Raw genomic sequence first — 5,924 nt, 5'->3', positions numbered from 1 at the left:
CCGAGGAGAGAGGCTTTAGAAGAAACTGACCCTGCAACAATTTGATCTTGGGCTTCTAGCCTCTAGAACTGTGAGAAAATAAATGACCATTGTTTAAGTTACTATGTCTGTGGTATTTCATTATGGTAATCCTAGTGAACTAATACAGCTTGCCATCTATATTGTTCCTAGGAAGGCCACAGTTTATTACCATCTCTACAAACCCCTGCAGGTTCAAGCCCCACCTTTGCCATTCCAGGCTTGCTATCCATTATGGTCATTACACTCACCTTGATTCTGATAGTTAACTGCTGCCACCTGGCCTCTACAATTCTAGATGCCTGTTCTCCCCTTGACACCAAGGAGCCTGCTGCTGCTGCTGCTGCTAAGTCGCTTCAGTCGTGTCCGACTCTGTGCGACCACATAGACAGCAGCCCACTAGGCTCCTCTCTCCCTGGGATTCTCCAGGCAAGAATACTGGAGTGGGTTGCCATTTCCTTCTCCAATGCATGAAAGTGAAAAGTGAAAGGGAGGTCACTCAGTCGTGCCCGACTCTTAGCGACCCCATGGACTGCAGCCTACCAGGCTCCTCCGTCCATGGGATTTTCCAAGCAAGAGTACCAGAGTGGGGTGCCACTGCCTTCTCCGAAGGAGCCTAATTACATACAAATCTACCATGTCATGAGCCATAGTAGGCAGCCACCATGGAGTTTTTCAACAATGCCAATAACACATTTTTTTACTGTCTTAACAAAAGAAGTGTCCTCTGGGTGGCCCTGGGGACATGGTCTACTGGTATGTTTTCTTACATAATAAAGTCATTCTAGTTTGCCCACCTCTATGAGCTTTTGGTTCGACTCTCAAAACCTTGTCAAGGCAGTTCCAACAACTCCACTTCAATTACTATATAGACTTTGTTGTTTCCAAGTATCAAGGAGCCATTCTGAAACTGTTTGGTGTTTCCAGGGCTCTGAAGAGCTCCTGGTCCTTTATGTCTCAGTACAGAAAGAATTCAGAGAGGCAAAGTGAGAGATAAGTGATTTCTTAGGACACTTGTGAGGCTTGCAATAGGGCGGGCAAGGGGGTGTCATGCCCTGAGAACTTACTGGGCTACAGTTCTAGAATGGAAAAGTAGGGAGGGGGAGAAGAATGTTGTCTTTCTTGAGTAGACATCATGTTTCCATCATCAGCTCTTCCTCCAGGTTGGGCAGAGGAATTTTCTTGTCCCTCCATGGTCAAGCTAGGTCCACAAATATTTTTTTCATGTGTGCAGACAGCGTGTCCTAGGGATCATTAACTTACTGAGCTCACTGAGCAGGATGTGGGGCTCACATCACCATTGTTTTATTGTTTCGTGGGCACATCTGTTGCATAGTTTTGCTGCAATACAAGCCTGCTTGGTTTTGTGATTAAGCAAACCTGCTCTCTTGCATAATCAACAACTTACAGGAGCCTCCCATAATTTTTTCTACCTGTAATTCCCTAGTGGGATTAACCAATTACCTACTTTGTCCCTTTATTTTGTCTCTATCAATTCTAACAGCATACTAGGACTGGCTCCAGGTATCCTTGCCAGGATGTTAATCCTGAGTCATGGGAGAGTGTTCCAATATCAATAAACTGCCATATTCAGCTTTATATTCCTCCCTGGTCCACTACCCTCAAGATCCAATCCCAGGTTTATTTATTTTTTAATGAATTATTTATTGGCTATATTGGGTCCTCATTGCTGCATGTGGGCTTTATTTAGTTGCGGCCAGCAGGGGCTACTTTTTGTGTGTGGGCTTCTCATGGCTGTGGCTTCTCTGGTTGTGGAGTATGGGTTCCAGGTGCGCGTGGGCTCAGTGGTTGCAGCTGGCAGGCTCTAGAGCACGGGCTCAATATTTGTGGCACAGGGCTTTTGTTGCTCTGTGGCATGTGGGATCTTCCCAGATCAGGGGTCGAACCCATGTCTTCTGCAATGGCAGGTGGATTCTTTAGCACTGAACCACCAGGGAAGCCCCCCGATTCCCAGGTTTATTCTCTGGATTCCTGCAAATACATATTCACCAAGGGAATAGTCTTTTCTCTCAGACGTGAAACACTATTTCCCGGCTTCAGTCATGCTAAGAATGGCCCTTATCTATTTGTCTGTAGAATAAATGTGCTAAGGTGAGAGCCGATCTTGAGGAAGACAAGCACCATCCTCTGTATAACTCAACCACCCTCATAATCAATCAAGGCCTGGTTTTTAGCCCAGACTGCCCTTTTTGGGCAGACATGAAAAAAAAAAAAGTTCTGATGAAGGCCTTCTGCTTCCATGTTGTTGTTGATGTTTAGTCGCTCAGTTGTGTCTGACTCTTAGTGACCCCATGGACCGTAGCCCACCAGGCTCCTCTGTCCATGGGATTCTCCAGGCAAGAGTACTGGAGTGGGTTGCCATTTCCTCCAGGGGATCTTCCCAACCCAGGGATTAAACCTGGGTCTCCTGCATTGCAGGCGGATTCTTTCTGTTCCTCAATTTAATAGTTGGCTGCCCAGACCTATCATTTGCTTCTTTTAGGGTTTCTAAGGCTATTAAAATAGCAATAGCTATTGCTATTACAATAGCAAACCAACTCCCTGATTCTTAAAACGTTTCCATTTTTCAAGTGCTAAAGCTATTGCACAAACCAGTGCATTTCCTTCCATTGCTACCCTATCCCAATTCAGCATGGGTGGGAGTTGCACCATTTGTGATCCTACAACATGCCAAGTGTTGGGCTGCACCCTGAAGGCCTACAAGGCCTGTACTTGCCCAGTTTCAAGACTGAAGAAAGAGCCCCGAGTCAGCGACAGAGACATCAATGGTTTTAATGGGTGGGGGAGCTTACCCTTCTGAAGCAAGGTCTTGGAGCCACATCCTGTCCTTGTGTGGAGCGGATGGTAGGCAGGACGTGGCAACAGTCTTTGCTTATGGGGGAGGGGGAGATTGCCAGTTATAGGGGGATTGACATAAGGTGGGCTCTTTGGTTGCCAGGAAAACCAGAAGACGGCTTGCCCCTTACTGCCCGTTTGATAAGAAAAGTCACTAGCTGGGTTCTGGGGCAAGTACATAGGAAGGTCAGTCACATGAGTAGGTATTGGTGAAGCAGGCCCTGGTTTCACAGGGATGTACAGAGAGCAAGAGAACAGCAATCTTTTTTTTCTTCTTCATTAGGAAGACATTTATTTATGCTGTATAGGTTTTTTTCATTAATTATTTTCATTTCTCAGTCTTTACTTTGTATTATTCCAGAAATGTACATACCTTAGTCAATGGAGACCAGCCATCTTGAGTGGCCTGACCATACACAAGGGATTACCAGCGCTAGTAATGAGGTCTTCCTGTTCATATGTTCTACAAGTGACCCAATTCCAGAATCATCCTGAAGGTCTATTTCAAAGGACTACTTCTGTATGAACTGTCTTACTTTGGGTGAAATAGAGCCTGAGAGAAGTATTTGAGAGCAGGCTACTTGGAAGATAATCCCAGGAAGCTATGGAGGGGAGTGAGGGAAGTGAGACATGGAAGACTTGAAAAAAAATACCAGGTCTGTTAATGAGCAGGTTAGTGCTGTGGGCAGTTGGGACTGGTTTCCATGGGGACCTCAGAAAGACTAAACAGAACAGGCCTCCGAGTTTTTCACCCAGGGAACAAGGAAGCTGGGACAGTTTTCCCCCACTTGTGTCCATCATGGTTTGAGAGTTGCTCCTATGGACCTTAACTCCCTGCTACCTACCCCTGGTTTGCTGTGTACACTGGTTAAACACCCTCCCGTGGCCAGAAGTCCTCAAGCAGGGAGTCAGGTGCTTGCGGTAAGAAGTCCTTAGCCCAGATGGAAACAATGAATACCCAGGGGATTGGGGGAGGTGCATTAATACAGAGTATCAATCTTTTCCTTTTATGTATCCTTTTTCTGGTTGTGGTAAGAATGTTTCTCTGTGCACTGGCTGCCAAGGGGCAGGAAGATGGAAGATTTCTTCTTTCAGACTTTAAAATAGGAGGTTTGGTACTGCAGTCCACTGATGGTGTATTACACTGGGGAATTCATCCCTCCCCACCCCCGCCCCCGCCATCCAATCAACTGGGTGTTGAACAGAAAAAAAAAAAAAAATCCACTGCATACACTTTTCATGCCTAGGTTACATCTCTGTGACATTCTCTCATAGCCCCTTCTATGTTTACCTGCTTGTCACTCAAGGATGCTTTTGTCCACATATAACAGGATATCTAACTTAATTTTTCTCAGAACTAGAAAGCTGGAGGTCAGGGGCTATGCGTGGCTGCTTAGTTGTTCAGTCATGTCCAACTCTCTGCGACCCCATGGACTGTAGCCTGCCAGGCTTCTCTGTCCATGGGATTCTCCAGGCAAGAATACTGGAGTGAGTTGCCATGCCCTCCTCCAGGGGATCTTCCCAACCCAAGAATACGAACTCAGGTCTCCTGCATTGCAGGCGGATTCTTTACCATCTGAGCCACCAGGGAAGCCCAAGAATATGGGAGTGGGTAGTCTATCCCTTTGGAGAAGGCAATGGCACCCCACTCCAGTACTCTTGCCTGGAAAATCCCATGGATGGAGGAGCCTGGTAGGCTGCAGTCCATGGGGTCGCTAAGAGTCGGACACGACTGAGCGACTTCACTTTCACTTCACTTTCACGCATTGGAGAAGGAAATGGCAATCTACTCCAGTATTCTTGCCTGGAGAATCCCAGGGACGGGGGAGCCTGGTGGGCTGCTGTCTATGGGGTCGCACAGACTCGGACACGACTGAAGTGACTTAGCAGCAGGAGCAGTCTATCCCTTCTCTAGAAGATCTTTCTGACCCAGAAATCAAACCAGGGTCTCCTGCATTGCAGGCAAATTCTTTACCAGATAAGCTACCAGGGAAGCCTGAAGGTCAGGGGCTGCTGGCATTTATTCAGCAGCCCAACAGTGTCAAGGCTGATGGCTTTGCAGTTCTCTGGCCTTTACCTCATTGTCACCAAATGATTTTTATAGCTCTACATTCAAGGCAAGTGTAAGGAAGAAAAGGAATGGACAACACCTATATCAGGAAAGAAGCCACACATTCATTTCCTTCGACTGCTGTAACACATCTCTGCAAATTCAGTGACTTAAAACAAATTGATTACCTTATAGTTTTGAAGGTCAAAAGTCTGGAAGGGTCTAGGCTAAAAGACAGCGTTGGCAAGTTTGCATCCTTTCTGGAGGCTCTAGGGAAAGTGTCTGTTTGTGTTTTTTGCCTTTTCCAGCTTCTAGAGGGTGCCCTGTCATCTTCACAGCCAGTGATCACAATGCTGACTTCTGTTTTTGTCATCACATCTCCTTCTCTGACCCTGGCTCTCAGATCTTTGTGATTACATCGGTCCCACCTGGATAACCCAGCATGAGCTCCCTGTTTTAAGGTCAACTAATTAGCAAGGTTAATTCCATCTGCAACCTTAATTCCCCTTTGCCATGTAACCTAACATATTCATGGGTTCTGGGGATTAGGATGTGATGTGTGTGCATGGGGGAGGGCAAATATTTGCTTACCACAACCCACTTTACCTCATTGGCTAACATTCTGGCTAGAGTGGGAATTGGGTTAGATGAACAACGGTGTCTGTTCTGCCTCACTAGGACTTGTCACCATTTGTAATTACAGATTTATAGTATGATTTCTCCCCTATTGCTGCTAAGTCACTTCAGTCATGTCTGACTCTGTGCGACCCCATAGACGGCAGCCCACCAGGCTCCTCTGTCCCTGGGATTCTCCAGGCAAGAGCACTGGAGCGGGTTGCCATTTCCTTCTCCAATGCATGAAAGTGAAAAGTGAAAAGTGAAATTGAAGTCGCTCAGTCATGTCCGACTCTTAGCAACCCCATGGACTGCAGCCCACCAGGCTCCTCTGTCCATGGGATTCTCCAGGCAAGAGTACTGGAGTGGGGTGCCATCGCCTTCT

The sequence above is a fragment of the Bubalus kerabau genome, chromosome X (genome assembly GCF_029407905.1).
Source record: "Bubalus kerabau isolate K-KA32 ecotype Philippines breed swamp buffalo chromosome X, PCC_UOA_SB_1v2, whole genome shotgun sequence".
Classification (NCBI taxonomy): domain Eukaryota; kingdom Metazoa; phylum Chordata; class Mammalia; order Artiodactyla; family Bovidae; genus Bubalus; species Bubalus kerabau.
The sequence above is the reverse complement of the archived record's forward strand: the minus strand, read 5'-3'. Positions refer to the sequence as shown.